Source organism: Egretta garzetta, unplaced genomic scaffold (genome assembly GCF_000687185.1).
Source record: "Egretta garzetta isolate BGI_Z169 unplaced genomic scaffold, ASM68718v1 scaffold404, whole genome shotgun sequence".
In the NCBI taxonomy this organism is placed as follows: domain Eukaryota; kingdom Metazoa; phylum Chordata; class Aves; order Pelecaniformes; family Ardeidae; genus Egretta; species Egretta garzetta.
This window is the reverse complement of record NW_009259323.1, coordinates 1,132,450-1,151,642: the sequence shown is the minus strand read 5'-3', so window position 1 is coordinate 1,151,642 and position 19,193 is coordinate 1,132,450.

Below are 19,193 nucleotides of genomic sequence, written 5' to 3'. Positions count from 1 at the left end.
CGTGGGCCCCCCAGCCACACTGCCAGAAGGTGTGACTGCATTTCTGTTCAGTGTGTTTGAGTTTTGGCACAAAAAGAAAATGCTTGTGCAAAAGCTGTGGCTCGTAGGTACAAATGCAGCTTGCTGGAGTCCTGCAAATGATCTGAAACCAGGGTAACTGTACTGACAGACCATTCTCTTAAAACGCGTAGTAAAGCAGATTGTATCCATTGTTTTATACTACTTTTTTTTTTTTTTAACTTATTTCACACTTGCATTTCTCCTTAAGCAGTGTATTTGTTATCTGCACACTTTATTTTTGCAGAGTGGTACTCTCACCGTGTCTTTCGTAGCAGATATCTGGTTCTGGCCATTTCAATACAAAACTCTGCCAGGACCTATGGCATGTCCTGCATTGCTGTGCATTACTTAGGGCATGCAGGGAGCAGCTGCTGCTGAGAATGGAGGAGAAACACTTGTCTTGAAAAGCCATCTCTCGTGCCCAATGACCATGTGCTGGCTGGGTGTTGATTTGGGGGCTGGAGTGTGTTCCTGCACCCAGGTTCCTCCATGGCACAGGGCTGTTGGGAGCCACAGATGGTGGGCATGGGGCAGAGCTGTCTTTGGGCTGCTATTGTGGTCTTGGATGGCCTTGAGTTGGGAGGGAATAGGCTGCTGCCCCAGCAAGATGTCTTGGAGAGCATCTGCTGCCTCAGATGTGTCAAGCAGTTAGCGTGGTGAGCAGTGGCAGTTTGTCTGGTTTGTTGTATTAAGCCCTGATGTCCCTGGGGATTAAGAAAGAAACCATTTGTATGCCACGAGGCATCAAAGCTTTCTTCTGTGCTTTAGCAGAGTGTCCTCTGCCTTTTGGCCTAGCCGGGCGTTGCTGGCTGCAGGTTAACCTGCTTTACATACACTAGGTAAGTGCTAGCAGAGGTTCACTGTTTGAGAAATATCATATGTTTTGGGGGATTCAAAGGCAGCCACCTGCATCTTCAGTATCAAGTTGTGAGTAATAATGTAGCAATACCTGCCTAATAACTACCATCTGCCTAGGCTTTATAAACATTAATATTTAGCTTCCTTATGTGCGGTGATTTCATTTCCTGAGAAATATTCTAGTATTGAGTGACTAAATGGGTCTGATTGCAGAGGATACTGCTGCACCGCTCCCCAAAGCCTAATCCTTGGCAGAAACTCTTTGCTAACATGGATGAGTGTCTCACTGAATGACGATCTGTGCCAGCAGATGCAGGGGACGTTTCAGCCAAGGGTGCTTGGTGGGGCTTTTCTGTTTCCTTGTCTGTTTTCAGTGACAGATACTAGCTCTTGGACTCCCTGACCACCGAACATCCCCAGGGACCTGGCCTGTCACAATGTGTGTTGAGGTTGTTCTCTGAGAGCCGACTTCCACCAAGTGTGGGAGTGTGCAGCCCTCCAGCCCCATGCCGGTACAGGGTCTGCTCCTCTCACAGCTTTCCCAGTAATGAGCCCGTGCTGCTGAGCTGGGTCTTACTTCTTCGAGTGCTCCAGCATCTTCAGCAGCTGAAGAGAGCAAGTTATCAATAATGCACATTAATGGTATTGTCAGCAGGGGCAGATCTAGCCAGCATGTTCGTTAAACAGCTCATAGGTTTTCTAGGGCTCACTAAAATTTGCTCCTGATTAATACTGGAAGTTGGAGCTTAAGGGGACTCCCCTAGAGAGCACAGTTGCTTTTCTTGAAGTACATGAAGGTCATCAGATTCCCGAGGCCTAATCCAGAGTTTCACAGAATGGCAGGAATTGTTTCAGGGATTCCAGAGGGACTCCTCAGCTCTTGTGTTTGCAAGTTTACACTGTTGCCTTTGTTAATCAGACAAAAAAAAAAAATCTGTTCTTTTTAAGGACTCACAAAACATAAGTATCTCAAAATCCTGCATCCTAAATTCAACTAGTTTGTGAAACTCTTGTAAATTAATCTTCATTTCAGTTCCTTTAGTGAATTTAAATGTTTACAGTGCTGTGTGCCTATTTTCTGTACTGTGTGTTTTTTTAGGTCAGAAGCGCTTGCTTTCCATTAACTGAGGCACGTTGTACTCTTCTCTCTCTGCTGACTGTACCTGTTTATCAGTGAAGAATCACAATGAGGGAGCTGAGATGGTTGTGGTGCCACAAACTATTTCTGCTTCCTCCCGCCCCCCAACTCCTTTACTTCTGTCAACATCAGTTATTTTGCCAGCTGCAACTTAACATTTCTGACAGTAGTGCAAGTTGATTTTTTTTCCTTTTGCATACCTGCTGTTACAGGCCTTTAGGACATGTTTGGGAAACTGATGAAAAACAAACGTGGAAAACTAGTGTCAAAGAAACTTATGAGCAGAGGTTCACAAGGTCTTGGAAGTTCATAACCAGTGCCAGATTTTAGAAAGCATTTGCTGCTCTCCTATCAAAAGAAGGTAAAACAAGCATGGGGATTAAACAGCATTGTACTACTACAGCATGGTTACCAACCCAAAGGGACAGTTAATGAGTGCCATGTACTGCACTGTAATCATTCCGGGAGGATGTTTATATGCCTGTAACCCTGTCATGTCTAAAGAATGATACTTCCTTTGAAGTCTGTGAGTACCACGATCCTTGTTTGAAGATAGCTGCTGTGATTGTGGTCAATTAACAAAGCAAAACAAACAAGAAGGCTGATAAATCTGAGACAGAATCTAGACCATTTCCTATGAGAGGCCTTATGGTTTACAAATTTTGCAAGTGTTCAGGGACAGATATAACATTTTTCATCAGAACAGGGCATCTGCTTTTAATGAAATTACTTCCATTTATGTATGTGCATAAGTGTTTGCAAGATCTGAAGGTCTTGGGGACTGCATGTACAGCAGAACACTTGCATCACCATCTAGCATCTTGTCTCCATATAAAACTTCTGCTATAAAAGCTGCCAAACAAGATCTATAGTGTTTGCTTTGGGTGGGTTCCAGTTTCCGTTCTAGCCTGAGAACAAGATTCCAGCATCATGCAAGAAAGGGAGGGGACTGCATAGCAAATTAGCACTTGAAATGCAGTGATCTGTAGGTTGCTTTACCACCAGGCCATCCTAATAAAATAACTTGCTCCTTTTAAACTATTTGTACCAAGGGATCTAAGCTGCGAGATGCACGTGATACACAGTACATCTCATAAAACTAAGTTCCATCTACTTGACCTTTTCCATAAAACAGTTCTTCACAGAGCATTTGGTTTTAATAACAATCCACGTCACAATTAAGAGTCAGTAAACCTCATCTGCTTCCTCTGATGTTTCCTCATAGCACAAAATAAAGTGTTCATTGCTTATTTACTTTTGGATATGGAGAGACAGAGGTGTGATAATATGTCTTGGAGAAGTTTTTAAAAAATTCGGTTGAGAGTGAAATTATGAATCTGTTAGGAGATTCTTTCCAGTTTTATATACATACCTGCTGGGTATGATAACTTACAAATGTTACAACTGGATTAATATTCTTGCACTTCGTTGAAACCAACAAACTACCAGTTGTGCTTGGGGACAGCAGTGAAAATCATTTTGAGCAGCACAGAAAATTCTTGTTCTGCATGCAAATAACCCTATACTACTTAGTGAAAAATCCGTAGGCAGCAAAGGTTCACATCCAGAGAAACTGAAGGCAGAAGCTATATATGGGGACCTGGCAGTGCTCAGGGTTACATGGCTGCATGGGAACTCAACCTCTAATTTTTCACTCTACTGCTGTGCTGGCTTGCCAGTATAATGTGCCATAAAAACCTCTTGGCACAGTGACTGTTTTCTTTTGTGCTAGTGTCCTGTGTGCTTCAGTTTTATCTTTTCCCAGATTTCTGCAGACTTCATCTATGGCTCTGGGATGCTGTGAATTCAGATTGGCCATGGCTGAGAAATACGCTCAGGCACCTCATGCCTGTGCTTGAAGGTAATTCATGGCGCTCCGCTTGCAGCAGAGAAGGACCAGGGCAAATCCAGAGCAGATATCTGGGAATGTTGCAGAACAGTCAGAACTTTCCTGCCCATGCCACAAGTAGAAAGATGTGATTTCACCACGTGCTGGTTTCAAGGGAGGAACATCCTAATTTTCCTTCAGACAGGGAACTTCCAAATTTCTCAGGAGCTGTAGGTTCTTTGAAAATCTACATAAGTATCCCAGAAGGCTGCAGTTCTTTGCCAGCACGTGAAACTTGATGTAGAGCCAGGGGTGGCTGCTGCTGCCATCGCTGTTCTGCCAGTGATGGCACCCAAGCAAGTTGAATTTGGGAATCAGTTCTGCAGAGATGTCTCCTCTGGTCCATGCCATAGCATGCTTTTGTCTTTGAAGACAATGGAAGCAAATTCTGACCTTATCTGCAAGTATTGCTACTGCTGAGTGATTGAGATTGATAATAAGAGCCTGACATCTTTTCATGGTTAATTAGTTTAAAATGAGAATGGCTCTTGTATTCACTGCTGACTATCAGCGGCAATAATTACAAGAGAATTTTGTATGAACAGTCCATATCCCATTCACTTGGGCTGATGCTGCTACCCAGCTAAATGTGTCAGAAAAGACTGTTCACTTTTCATGATGATCAGTAAAAATAGATTAATGGGAGGGTTCTCTTCAAAGGGTAAAAGGAGGACAGGCTCCTCCAAGCAGCGCTTGTCAGGTAAGTGCATACGCTGAGTGGAGAATGGTGCACACAGATGGGGGTCGCTGCCTTTCTTGCTTTGTGATCTGAAGAGTCCCCTTCCAGAAGTCATACTGCAGTGCCTCGGCAATTTCTGGGTGAATCACATGTGCGTAATAGATAAAGCCCTTTTTCTTTTAATTAGATGAATGTTAGACTAAGGCTGCCAAATTTCAAGGGAGAAACAAACTTCATTAACTGGGCAAAACAACAGATGTCAGACCCTTTACCTACAAGGAAAAAGAAATAAAGCACAAAATCTAAGATAGAAGGATGCAGTTTTCTGTCCAGTCATGCGTGCTTCCTATTACCTAATTACTGAGATGAAAATATTAAAGCATGCAAATGAAGTGAGCTTCAGCATGTGCAATGACATACTTGTTAAAGGAAACATACCTTGGGAGGTTGCAATAAGGATCTATGTAGCAGTGTATTTTGACCAATTGCTAATAAGTGTCCCAATATTGGCATAAAATTAATGTAGATTAGCTAATAAGAATATATTTTCCATTCCCTGAATTGCTTCTCATATGGTTCCTGTGAATGGTGGGTCTATTTATAATACTGTTAAAGGACTCTTTAAAATGAGATATTCTAGAAGAGCATTTTTTGGTGCCAAGGGTTCCTTGTAATGGAAGTAACTTCTGCTAGAAATGCCATTTTACACTGAAATAGGTCTCTTATATTATGTAAACAGCACCACTGAGGGTCAGCAGTTTTAGTTGTCTATAAAACTGAAACAAAAATGTAAACAATTATTGTCCAGCCTGGCAAAGGGGCAGGCATATGAGTTATGATTATTTGCACATATTGATTGACCCTGTATTTGTGCAAGAAAAAGCTGATGCTCGGGTGGCAAGATGCCTTGGAGAGCTGAAAACTTCATGGGGTACCTGGGGGTTAGTGTAGCTGTTGCCACGTTGCTCCATCTTTGCTTGGTGTAACATCAGGGCGAGTGCCCTGGGCAGCAAGAGGGCACGTGTTTGGTGTCATGCATGGCTCTGCTGATGGGTCTGCACTGCCCTGTGTGCATACCAGCTGGTGCTCTGCCTAACTGAACTTCCAGTCCCCCTTACAAAATTCCTTGTTATTTGCCAAGTCTTGCAACAGCAATTTCTCACAGAGAAGAAATAGGCTTGCTAATAGTTACTTTCTAGCATGGCATTACATTTTCCTGTTTTTTTTTTCTTAAATATGGCCAAAATCCAGAGGAAATGGATGTTTTTTTCTGTTGTTGAGCCAGTTTCAGCCCTATTCTGGTCTTCACAGAAGAAATACTCCTCAAACTGTATTGTATCCTCAAAAACCCCTGCGTTTTGATTTAATATAGCTATGAGGAGTCTCTGAAACCAGGAGGACCTATGATATTGTTGCACAGAATAAAGTGAGATAGCTGGGAACAATTGCCCTTTGAGAAAGGAAGAAAAGGAAATATTTGCCTGCAATTCTTCACTCTCAGAGATTCTGGGGTTTGGGTCTTCCAGATAATGAGAGATCTGGGGAAGAGCCAGAGAACTGTAATCAACAGAGGTGTTTTTCTCAGCAGACGTTGCATCTGATTTCACATAAGCCATTGTCACAAAAACTAGAAGGGTTTGCAGAAAAAAAAGAGAATTTTTAAAGACAGAAAAAGCAGACTTCTTGTAGACCTCTTTTCCCTGCCTCCACATTTGCATTTACTTTTCTTGGGTAAGAAATGTAGATGGGAGCAAGTGGAGAAGCTTATGGTTTTTTAAGCATCTGAGAGTTAAATTTCCTTGTGTGTATGTGAGGGGGGTTTTTTTGGGTTGTTTTTTGAAGAGAAGGGGCATAATCTCTACCAGTTTTTCAAAACCTACCATGCAACTGGTCTTCAGCCTGTCTGATATTCTGGATAGCGAACAGCCAAAGGTGTCATTTTGATTAGAGTAACTTTGAAAGGAGTCCATGAGACATAATGTTGTTTTGCTCCGACTGTGAATTACATCCACTGTTTTGTCAACTTCCTTCCCAGTTGCAGGCCAAGCTTGCATACAAAAACTTGTCTATCAAACTGCTCATTTGTTATACGCCTTTCAAGTAGTTCTGTTCACTTCACAGTGATCCCATGGTTGGGTTTGAGCCATGTTTCAGTTTTAAGAAAAATAGTTATTACTCCATCACAAACTGTCAATTGGGAGATCACAGAATGGGAGGGATTGGAAGGGACCTTGGGAAATCATCTATTCCAACCCTCCTGCTAAAGCAGGTTCACCTAGAGAAGGTTGCACAGGACATTGTCCAGGTGGGTTTTGAATATCTCCAGAGAAGGAGACTCCACAACCCCCCTGGGCAGCCTGTTCCAGTGCTCTGTCACCCTCAGAGTAAAGAAGTTTTTTCTGCATATTCAACTGAAACCTCTTATGTCTCAGTTTGTACCCATTGCCCCTTGTCCTGTTGCTGGGTACCACTGCAAAGAGTCTGGCTCCGACCTCATGACATCCACCCGTAAGATATTTGTAAGTATTTATGAGATCCCCTCTCAGTCTTCTCTTCTTCAGACTAAACAAGCCCAGCTCCCTCAGCCTTTCCTTGTAGGAGAGATCCTCCAGTCCCCTCATCATCTTTGTAGCCCTCCTCTGAACTCTCTCTACTAGTTCCTCATCCTTCTTGAACTGGGGAGCCCAGCTTCTGTCAGGTGGGCTTGTCATCCGGCAGGACTCCCAGGTCCCTCTCGGCAGAGCTGCTTCCCAGCAAGTAATTCCCCAGACTGTACTGGTGCATGGGGTTCAACCTCCCCAGGTGCAGCACTCAACACTTGCCCTTGTTGAACTTCATCAGGTTCCTCTCCGCCCAACTCTCCAGCCTGTCCAGGTCCCGCTGAATGGCAGCACAGCCTTCTGGTGTATCAGCCACTCCTCCCAGTTTTGTGTCATCAATGAACTTGCTGATGGTACGCTCTGTCCCCTCATCCAGGTCATCGATGAATAAATTGAACAAGACCGGGCTGAGTACTGAGCCCTGGGGAACTCCACTAGCTACTGGCCTCCAACTGGATTCTGCCCTGCCGATCAGAACCCTATGAGCCCTGCCATTCAGCCAGTTCCCAATCCACCTCACTGTCCACTCTTCCAACCCACAATTCTTGAGCTTCCCTATGAGGATGTTATGGGAGACAGTATCAAAAGCCTTGCTGAAGTCAAGGTAGACAACATCCACTGCTCTCCCCTCATCTACCCAACCAGTCATGCCATCATAGAAGGCTATCAGATTGGTCAGGCATGATTTCCCCTTGGTGAATCCATGCTGGGTACTCCTGATGATCTTTTCCTCTACTTGCTTGGAGAGTTGTTGGAGAATGAGTTGCTCAATGATGATCAATGAGCCTTTCAATTCTTTCTTAATAACTTAATAAATAAATAAATACATTTATATGAAAAGTCAAGGCTTTTTTTTAAGCATAGTCTTAAGAGAGTTCTCCATGTATTAGTATCAAGACTTGACAAACTAAATTTGTCAGAGGTGTTTTTTGGACGAGAACTAGAAACATATTAAAACATACTTGTTCACATCAGAGTATCATTGATTAAGAATAAAGGATTGTATTAGTCTTAATTTTTCAGAATTACATGTGCCTTTTCTGAACAAACATGATTCAATGTGAAGTACCTGCGTTGGGAGGTAGGAATGGCTTAGAATTTGAACAGAATCCTCAAAAATGTGCTCTGAAAATCTGTCCTCTGATTTCCTTTCTCTGACTGACAATCTTAACTGTAGGGAGAAGAGAATCCTTTAAAAATATTTCATTTCTCAGGCTATGAAGAGTCCTCTGAATATAATAAAAAAATTCATTAAGAGCTGAACCAAACTTATAGTAGATTGTGTCTCAGCTGATCAATTCAGGATTTTTTAAAGTATGACAGCAGTTCATTGTATAAAGTAGCAATTTCTCTTTGTATACTTCTCAATGAGGCATTTGATGGCATCCATGAAAGCTGGAAGTAAAAAAACCACCAACTGGTGGAGGTAAGCAATCCTTTTTCTCCAGCTCCATAGTGTTCTGATACTCTTCTTTTACACTGGGAATTCCTCTACAGTCTTGGTCATTCATATTTGGGTTTCAGTTTCTACAGCTAGAGAAATTCTGGTTTTATCCCTCTTAGGCAGTGCTGTACGCATACAGCCATTGCATTCCACTAGCTGTGATTCCACTGGTGATTGTGCTGTCTTGGAGGGTAGCTTCAGCGTGCCCAATGTGCTTGGATCGGAGTAAAAGTTTAACATAAATTGCTCTTCTTATTATTGAATCCGAAGTAGTTATATGACAAATGGTCTGGCCAGTAAAACCCCCTCTTTAAATGCAGATGGATGTTTGTCTTGTTTTTGAACACCAATCTCTGCTTTCCTGAGACCTGGCTAATTTCTGAAGATGAGATCCTCCAGAATTTCTTGTTCCCTTTCATAACAGGGAAAGGAGAGATGACAGGGTTTTAAAAACTCTTCTAGTATCGTCTACAGTTGTATCAACTAAAATTCGTAATGTACAAATCACACAGTCCTCAGCAGAGTGTATTTGTCACTGTTGGCTGTTCTGTATCCACTCAGCTAGCACACTTCATAATCTGCTGCCTACATTTCCATGGTGATTTGCATTCTGACTACGTATAAGCAGTGATGTTGAATCTTTTTCTTAGCTTTAGCTTTCAGGTGGATGTATATAAAGCCACCTGACTGTAGACACAAAAACACACAGATGCATCTCTGGAAGGCCAATTCAGAATTGAAGGACAGAACGTACATCCTCCTTTGTAACCACTATTGGACATGGAAGGTTTTCAAATGTATTTTTTTAAAGCAATTTAGAAATCAATAGAATGGAATGGAAAAGCTCATTTCTTAGCTAGAGTCTGAAGAGGTAAGAGTTTGGGGACAATGTGATATAAGGCACTGAGAGGCAGAGATGGAAACTTGTACTGCATCTGCCTCGTAGTTAAGTTTCAAACGTGGAGAGAGTTAACTCATTGTGTGTCCGCTTTGGGCAATGCATAGAAAGCCAGTTTGTGTGTCTGTGCTGTGCTGATTGCTCTGTGAGAAGCCCCTTAGTGACCCAGAGGGAGTACAGCACACGCAGAGCATTGCCTTTGGGCCAAGCTCGACCCTTTATTAGTGCAAGTCTGATGCTGGAAGGCCTTAAGAAATATCACTATGTTTAGACTGGGAAATTCGTCTCATGATTTCCCTTATTGCCCATCTACTGAGTAAATGTTACTGACAGAAACAAGATGACTGCATTTATTGTAGGCAAACGTGGAATGAGTCTGTACAGTAACTGCTTGGTGCGTTGATCAGCCCTGGAGAGGGCTGGTGGGTCTGACACCTGCTGAGCTCATGCTTGGCAAGCAGGTCCACACCTGAACGGGGGGATGCTCACTCATGTGGAGTTAAAGCTTCCAAAATCGGAACAACAGAGGGTTTGCCTGTAGTTACTTTCAATCTGATGCTTGCAGGGATGGCTGAAAATGTGATGTGACTTACTGTGCATGATAAAAGAGCATTGCTCTGCAGGAACAATATGCGTTGTGGGAATCCAAGCAACCTGAGGGTCTTTGGGAGATTATGAGATTTGGAAGTGCTTTAGGGCAAAATTATTCTAATTGCTTAGTGTTTCTAAAACTAACTAATTATTAATCACTAGTAGACAGTGTTGTCAGATGCACTGAAAATCCTCTGGGTTACAAAAAGCTGTAAACCCTTCTATTTTTTGCATGCCTACAGGTGATAGGATTAAGTGGTTCTGAGGCAGGTTTGCCATGTTTCTGGTTGAGGGTGTTGCAGTTCCCTAGCTATCTGTTGCTTTGACCTTCTTACTGCCTCTCTTGCTCTCAGATCTTCCAGTGCCACTTCTTGTTGGGTGGACTTTTTCCAGCAACTCTTTCCATCCTGTTCTTTAAGATGGAGACTTCTGGCATTCATTGCAGTCATCTCTGTGAGGATGGGCATGTTGCCCCACTGTAGGGCCAATGATGCTGTTAGACAGGGACAAGCCTACGCTAATAAAGCACTGCTCTTTATTCCAGACAAACCTATTTAGGAGGAACATATCTTAGAACCAATAAGCAGTTCACAGGTATATTTAGGTGCCAGACTGCCATCCTTACCTCCACTGAGAATGGACAAATTTAATGTCTTTGTTGTGGGTCTGCTTTGGACTTCTGTTTCTCATTTCTCAATTCAGACATGAGAGAATCACCTTCCCAAGTCCTGTTATTATCTCAGCTCCCTTGAATCAATTCAAACTCAAAACTTCACCCTGCTAAGGGGGGAAGGGCATAATTCCAGGAGACTTGCTCCCTGCTTTCTGTGGGATTCTGTGTGTGTGGGATTAATGTTACTTCTTGGTGACATTAATTATCAGTGAGTTAGGAACACAGATAGCTGTGCACCGACCATGATAGATAATGTATTTCAAAAGTGAATACAGTAATTCTTGACTCTTCCATAACAGAGAGCATATTAGCCATGCTGAAAGTCCCTTGCCATTTTTAGCCAGCAGGTATGTTAATGAATGACAGGAATAAGTATACTTATTGAAAATTCAGATAGTATTTTTATGAAATAATTCTGCAAAGTCTAGCTGCCACTGCATCACAAATATGCTTGCGTTGGAGCCCAGTTTAACACAGATTTGTAATTTCCAGGTTGCTGTGTCCTGCAAATGTAGGGAGTGCTATATACTGCCCTCCTTGCAGTACTTGTATAAGACTTATGCCTGGATCCCCTGCCAAAGAAAATACCTCAGCAACCTGACTTGCAGATCTATATTCCCTCCATCGCTCCTCACAAAGGCAAAGTCAGTACATATCCCCTTGGCAATAAAGGGACTTAAGTAATGAGATGGTAGCAAGCGTGGCAAGGACTTCACTTCGGAGGCGTGTCCAAGCCAAGAGGGTTAATTGCGAACGCTGGTGCTTCAGAGCAGATTTACATAAAACACCTGCTAAGCAATTTTTCAAGTATGCATAGAAAATTTTGTTGGCAAAATATTCTCCTAGAAATTATGATAGCTCTGGATGAAGACGACCTAGACGTTCAGGGTAGGACTCCTGCTGTTCTCAGTCCTGGTAGGTGTCTTGGCTTCCAGCTGCTGCTTGAGAAGGTTGCAGATCTCCTAGAAGTTCTGTTTCCTGCAAGCCCCATGCAGATGTTTTTAATACTACATGTCTCAACCAGCACTGGACATGTGCTGACACTTGAATTTTGCCCACAGTTTGATCCAAGCATGTGGAAAGTGTTGCTGGAGCTGGTAGGCTTTCTGCCTTAGCTTTGGAAGCAGAGCTGTTAGTGGCACAGATTAGCTGGTATGAACATTATCACTTGCTAAAAGGACTCAAATTAAGACTGCTGCTTGCTAATACACTTGGGTTAAATCCTCTGTCTAGATAAGACTGCCAGGGTCTGAAATCTGCTCCCAAGCTGCACACATTCTGCCTCTATCACAATAAATCTCCCTTCTGCTCATCTCTAGTTCTTGTTTCACTGCAATGTGACTCTTGCGATTTATTTCTGGTGCCTTCATTGGTGATGTGTTGTTCATTTTGGATGTCTGTGGCAGATGTTCAGCTGCTGAGCCTAAGTCCAGTTTCTTGTATTTTGGAAACTCTGTGCAGTCTTGTCCCTTTGATTTCCTGAAAGCCTTGAAGTAGGGGGTACTGGGGACATTGCGTAATGGTCCCTCGGTGTGCCTTTCCTCTGGGAAGGAAATCCTGCGCTGCAGAGGGCTCTGGTGTGTGCCCTACCACTGATACTGGGTGGATCCCTGACACTCACTATGGTTCTGCATCACCACCAGACTGGGTTACTGTTGATCTGTGCAGGAGTCCAAAGCCATGTTCAGTACTGAAAACCTTAGTGACAGCAGGGTGTAGGGGTGGGCATACCATTTGCTGTAAACCTGTTGCTGACCTAGTGTAGATTCTCTGACTTTGATGCTGGAGTTTGTTGTGCAGAGTCATACTGGCCACAGTTTCTGTGTTGGGAGCTTTGCACTGAGTGTGACCCAGATCAATGCAGAGTTGGGGTTTCCTAGCAAAGCTTGAGTCCTCCCACAAGACCTGGCCTGGGAGGCCAGGGTCTTTGAATACCATTTTCAGTTTTGCTTCCCTGAAAAGGCAGGGATTGCTGTGAAGCTGTCAACCATGTTGCATGCCTGAGCCCATCTGCAGCATTACGAGAGATACAGTCTTATCCTTAGATTCATACAGAAAATGTTGGTTGAAGGCATCAATTTTTAGAGGACCTGGACAAGAACCTACCTTAGAACAGTAAATCAAGTTGTCAAGTGCCAAACTCTTCTGAGTAAGTGTGTGTATCTTAGAATGGAATAAGTAGTCGTTAAGCAGAAATGATTTTTCAGTGTTAGCTAGGGCAGGGCTAGCGCTTTCATGTCCAATAATCTCACAGACCTTCTGGCTGGAAGGGAAGCAGGGTTGGGAGCCATCAGTGCCACCTGCCCAGCAGTGGGTGGACAGCCCTGACCACCACTTCCATCAGCCCAGCTCCGTGGTCCCCAAACAAGTTTACTGTTCACGCTATTCCTGGCATCATCTCGGGAAGAATGTAGGATTTCAGAATTTGGGCAGATCAGTGTTGAGGATAATACATGTTCCCCTCCAAAGGCCAAATATTACTGTGAATCACAGTCATGACTAAATCTGGGTATTGACTCCCACGTAGATAAGCTAAAGACCTGTTATAACTGAAGGGAAAAAAGAGCGAGTCAGTCAGTCAGTTTGTTCATTAGGCTTTGTCAGATCGTTTTCGGTAATGAAGTTGAGGAAGATCTCTAGGAAGCTTTAAAAAGATGATTTCAAATTTTGGCACCTATTTGAAAAGTGAGGAGTTCAAGGTTGTTATTTGAAATGTATTTGCAGCTACTATATTTGTGATATGGGAAATCTGTCAGTCTTCTACATCTGCCTGGAATCCTGCTTATAACAGTGACAACAATTTCAAGCTGAAAAATTCCTGAAATTCATATATATCAGAAAGATTAGGTTTTAGTTCTGACTGTTCCCTGACATCATTCTTTCTGAGTCAAAAGTTAATTGTCTCTAAATCAGATGCTACTTCTCCTGCTGCCTTCAAATGTGAGGGATTATCAAATTGGATGTCCAGAGATTCTGTGCTGCGCTAATAATGTTCCTGTGCAAAATCCTAACAGAACTTATTTCTGATTATGAAAGTTACATATCCTTATTATCTAATCCTTCAAACTAAATAGCTTCAGCTAAAACCTATTCTGTAATACTAGGCAACAGGATGGTCTGAGCATAAATGAAATTAGAAAGTCACCTACTGCATCAGTGTAAATTCGCCTACTATGCATCATGGATCAAGTGTTCTGAAATATCACCCCTGAGAATGAATGAACTGAAGTCACTGTGCCAAATTCATTCTGGGTACAGTGTCACATTAGGTTACTCTCATTCCTAATGTAGCAGTGAATTTGGCCCAAACTGAAATCCCTATAAATCAGAAGGAACAGAAAGGACAGATGCTGTATCTTGAAAGATATACTCCTCTGAAAACTTTAGCTCCCTCTCCTGCCTTTTCATCCCAAGGAAGCAGATGGTTTCTCACTTACCCAGCTATGGTGAAAGCACAACGGGTAAAAATAAAAGCAGAGGGCTGGATTCCTTCTTTGGTTAATCTGCATGTGGTCCCACGAACCCTGGTGGGAATGCAGAGAATGGAAATGAGGGTGAAGCACAACCCAGAGACCTACAAGAGAATTTGTCTAGCATTCACTCTTAGAAGAGTGAGGGAATATGCATGTTCTCAGAGAGACATGAATGCACCCCACTCTTGCCATCTTCTCACTACTCTGGTAGACTGCTGGCCATGAGAAGCAATCCTTAGGAAGCTGTGATTCTCAAGTGTTGTTCTGCCTCCTCCCCCTGAATGAGCAGGAAGCTTGCTAGCTCAGATTGTAATTAACAAGAGATTTAATTAACTTTTTTGGCTCTTTGATTTAATGCCTAGATTCCGGTATCTGTGGACATCCAGTTTGTAGAACAGTAGGGGAAAAAAGTCTGCTTAGTCAAAGAACAATCCATCAAAGAAGGTCCTTTCTTTGTCATGTCCTTCATTTCTCAATAGAAATATGAAGAGCATCTGTTAGTGTCTGGTGACCGATAGTTCAGTGCCAACCAAGGCTGAAGTGACTCATTTAATTTTTGTAGGATTTGGAAGAAAAGGTCTGTGGAAGCTTTCCTAAATGCTTTTTCTTGAGGAAATAAATTTCTTTTTAACTTTGGCTTTTTTGTTCCTCTTCAATGAGAGGGCAAGTAAACTTGTTAATAATAATAATATAGCAGTGATTCAAGTAAACTGCTGCTCAGTACATTTTTGCTTTCCCGTTCTTCCCCAAAGCTAATCTGATGAATTTGTTCACATCAAAGTGGGGTACAGCATTCATGTCATCCTGTGTCACATCATGTATAATGGGATGTGACAACTCAAGGTAATGCATCAGTTAGGACAAGGCAGGGGAAGAGATTTGTTGATGAAAGAGGGAATGTATATCCAGCTTTGGGCATGGCTGTTTGGTGTTGAGGGGTGACAAGAAGGCTATTTTAGAACCTCAGAGCTAAATTTGGAGATCATGTGCTGCAATTTATATTGTCTTTTAGCCCTTCTGTTTGTAAGTATACTAATTGACATACCCTAATACTCACGCACATACTGATACATGACTCAAAGCCTTTTAATTATCCCATCTGTCATTAGTCCTGTTCTGAGTGCACTTGGTCATATGCAGGTGATGGGAGTGGGATGGGGGCTGAAAACCGATGAAGGGAGGTGATTTGAGGCACTGCCTGCAATTCAGTGCAGGCATGACATGGGAGTTTGTGTCAGTCTTCATGCTTCTGTTGATCCAAAAGGGATACGATTTGTTCTGAGCCACTGGTGACAGTTTGTGATATAGTGGCTTGGTTTCATCCTTTTATTAGTTGGTAGTAGTGAACAAAATGTTAAATCAATAGGTTATTGCTTCCAGCAGGTCAAAGGTTTTTGTATGGCTTTTGTAAGTTATTAATATATGGAGCCATGGATTAAGAGTGAAGCATGAGCCTTCCTTTGGAAGAGAGGTATAAGTTTGCAGAGATTAGGGATCAAGACAAAACCCATCAATCTGCAGGAATGAGGCGTTTCTGGGAAAAGAAGCTAAATTCTGGCTGAGACCCGGAGGAATAGGAGCAGGGTCAGGAGAAGGGAGGAGGTGCTCAAATGATGTGGAAGCACAAGGGCTCTGCATCTGCAGAGATGGTTGAGTGCTCCCTGGGAAGAGCATCCAGCCTTCTTGCTCCCCTGCTCTCTTGGGAGCTGATGTCACTTTCGGAGAAAGTTGGGAGCCCTTTAGGGAGTGAAGGCAAGGACTCCTGCTCCACCCATTAGCTCCCTTAAGCCCCACTGGTGCTTGGAACGTTTGCTCCCGAGACAGCTGTCACAACTGGACACAGCACGTTGTCGCTCTGGCACATAGCAACAAGGTGCAAAATGAATGTGTGAATGGAGCAAGAGTCCTTGCTGTGATTTCCCCATGAAGTATGTCCAAAAGGGTCTCCACGAGTCATCTATCCACCTTGAGCACGGTGACATGTAATTATATTCTTTCAAACAGAAGTTTCGCTAGCCTTTTCCTAAGGACCTCCAGGGTGGAGTTTCCACAGGATCCCTACCTGTGCTTAATTATAATTAGCCTGAAAGATCATCTTGATATCTGACCTGATCTTGCATTCTTCCAAATACAGAGATTAGCTGTTTAGAATGGATTGTATGTGTGCTGGAGAATAGGACCAGAAATCAAAATCATCACGAGAAATTGCAAATATGGTCTGAGATGAGGGGATGCAGTTTAGCAGGTTGCCACATGCTACACTGGGCAGCAACCATTGACTGCGAAACACAGGCTGGTGAGCAGCTGGTGGGGCAGCAGTGGCAGAGACAGGGTGGGATGAGCAGAGCGGGTGGCAGCTGCATAGGAGCCTGGGTGCCTCGCTGCTCTGAAACAGGAAAATGCTGTGCTGGGTGGCTAAATGGAAAAGTAGCCTAGAAGATAATGGATACGTTCCAGCTGTGTGTACCGTGCTTCAAGAGGGTTGGGAGCAAACTGGAAGGGGTCTGGAAGGGAGTAACGTTAACTGGCTGATGACTAGGAAGTATGACCACTGGGGAAATCTTGTTTGCTAAACAAACTGGGCTTGTTTAGCGTCAAGAACTGAAAATGGGCAGTGTGGTAATACTGCTGCTCTGAAGGGGAGAGTACTCTCCTTTGTGTTCCTTACAGAGACGACTTGAGCTGTGATAAGGAAGATTGAGGTTGGATGCTAGGAAGAAGCTTCCTAAGGGAGCAGTAGTAAAGCATCAGAATTTTTTGCTCAGGGAAATTTACAGCCTTCACTGGTGAAGGTCAAGTTAAACAAACATCTCTGGAAAAACCAGGTGTACTGGGGCAGGGAGCAGCCCTCGACCCCAGCCTTCTAACCTGAATATTGTGCGCTCTCTGTAGCAAGCAAGGACGTTTTAGCACCTCCTCTCCCCAGTCACCTTCTCCCCCAGTGCAGCAACCCACATTTTGCAGTCTTCCCTACAAGTTAAATTTTTCACTTTTCTGGTTATTTCCTCTGAACCGTTTTCCATTGGTCCTGATTCTTCCTGAGCTTTGGGTGGTCTAGTTGAGTCCTTTCCTGAGCAGAGCAGAATGAAAAGATTGCTTTTGGCGTCTCACCTCTGTACACCTGGCTTCTCTGTACATCTGGGCATGCTTTAGTGGCAGGGTTGGTTTGGGTTTTTTTTAAGCAGTAGCATAACACCACTTTGTGATCTTGTGGTCTATACATGCACAGTATAGAATGCAAATTTAAGAAATAGTAAGAAGTGTGCAAAAAGAATCTTAGTTGATTTTTGTGTTTGTTTGTGGGTTTTTAATGCAACAGACTATTTCTATGCAGGATCATGTCTAGATAGCCAAGGGATTATACTGGTTATATCAAATTTATTTGTAGAGACATTTCTGAAGCAGAACGTCTCCAGTCAGAATATTTAAAACTAAACAAACATCTTCATTGAGAATTACATAGTAGGATATGTGGACTTGCATGTGTGATGCACATACACACGGAGTATTTTGAGAACGGTTCATATCTCGCTTAGAGATGTATTAGCTTTCATGGAGTATTCTCTTGTTTGGCAGTAGTCAGATAAATAAGAAATGAAATAAAACTGCAGTGTATGAAATACTCCAGTACTGGTGTTGAAGGTTTTATTAGATTCAGACTGCATTTAAAGATCAGTAGAAAACCTCAGGCATTTGCCAATCAAATGAACTTGTGAGAGTGCCACAGCTCTGCTTTCCTCCTTGGAGGACGATAGGGATAAGCAAAGGCAGGTTAAGTACCAACTCTTTGGAGAACTAAATTTATATTGCAATTCAGAGCTTGGTGTGTGAGGAGAGAAGATATAAAATAATTATTTTCTTCAGGGTGTTGGCTGGAGGAAGACAGATTCAGAAGAGCAATGAAAGAAGTGCTCCCAGTCTTCCAGGAGACACATGATATTTGAGAGTACTGTGAGTGTATTGATTCGTAGAGTTTAATACCAGACTCAGTAATTTCAACTTTGTGACACTTTTTTTTCCCTTTGCTTTCTCTGCTGAATTACAGAAGCTGTCTGTGTCGGTAGTTAGACATGTGCAGGCTTTCTAAGAAGCTTGTTCATGCACTTCCACAAGTCACTGCTCAGTTTTGTTTTTCTGTAAAAAGCTCCTTGGGTGTCTCATTGTGTAGCATAGTCTCTGCCTCTCAAATGCTTTTTTGGCTATTTCTATTATTTTTTTCACGTTCCAACATTCTTTTAAAATGGTGAACTTCCTGATATGTGTGCAGCATTCCAATAGTAGTTTCACTACTGTGATGTAGGAACAAAACTCAGATGTGCTCCTGGGCTTCCTTTTGGAATTGTCTTTCTTCCTTGAGAAGGAAACTTAATGCAGGCTGTGCAGAGGAAGGCTGTTTGTTAGTGCTCTGGGAGCCTCTTCTCTGGTGTCCAGATCCAGCCTCCAACTGTCTGTCTCGGAGAGAGCGAGTGTGCGGTGCCAAGCAGATCTGCCCGGTGGGTGGTGCTAATGATTTCAGTGCAGTTGCATATTTGCTCATGATTTGAAAAAGAGAGCGAGATGGGAAAAAGAAAACTTTCAGTGTTGGCAACAAAAGTATTTCTGGAAACTCTCCACTAGTTAAGTGTCCTCAAGATTCTGCTACAGCTTTAGCACAGGTGTGTGCCTCTCTTAAATATTAAAAAGAGTAAACCTCTTCAAAATACTTCAACCTACTTGATTGTTATTGCAAAAGAAAAGCACTTTTTCCCAAATGTCTTTGTAATTTTCTATTAATTTCATATGGTACTGTCTGAGTAATAAAGTTATTAAATATTGACTGATTCCCTGCTCTCCCACTGCTCTCAGTATATCTACGAAGGGTTTCCCAGAGGAGCTTCTGACAGGCTTTAAA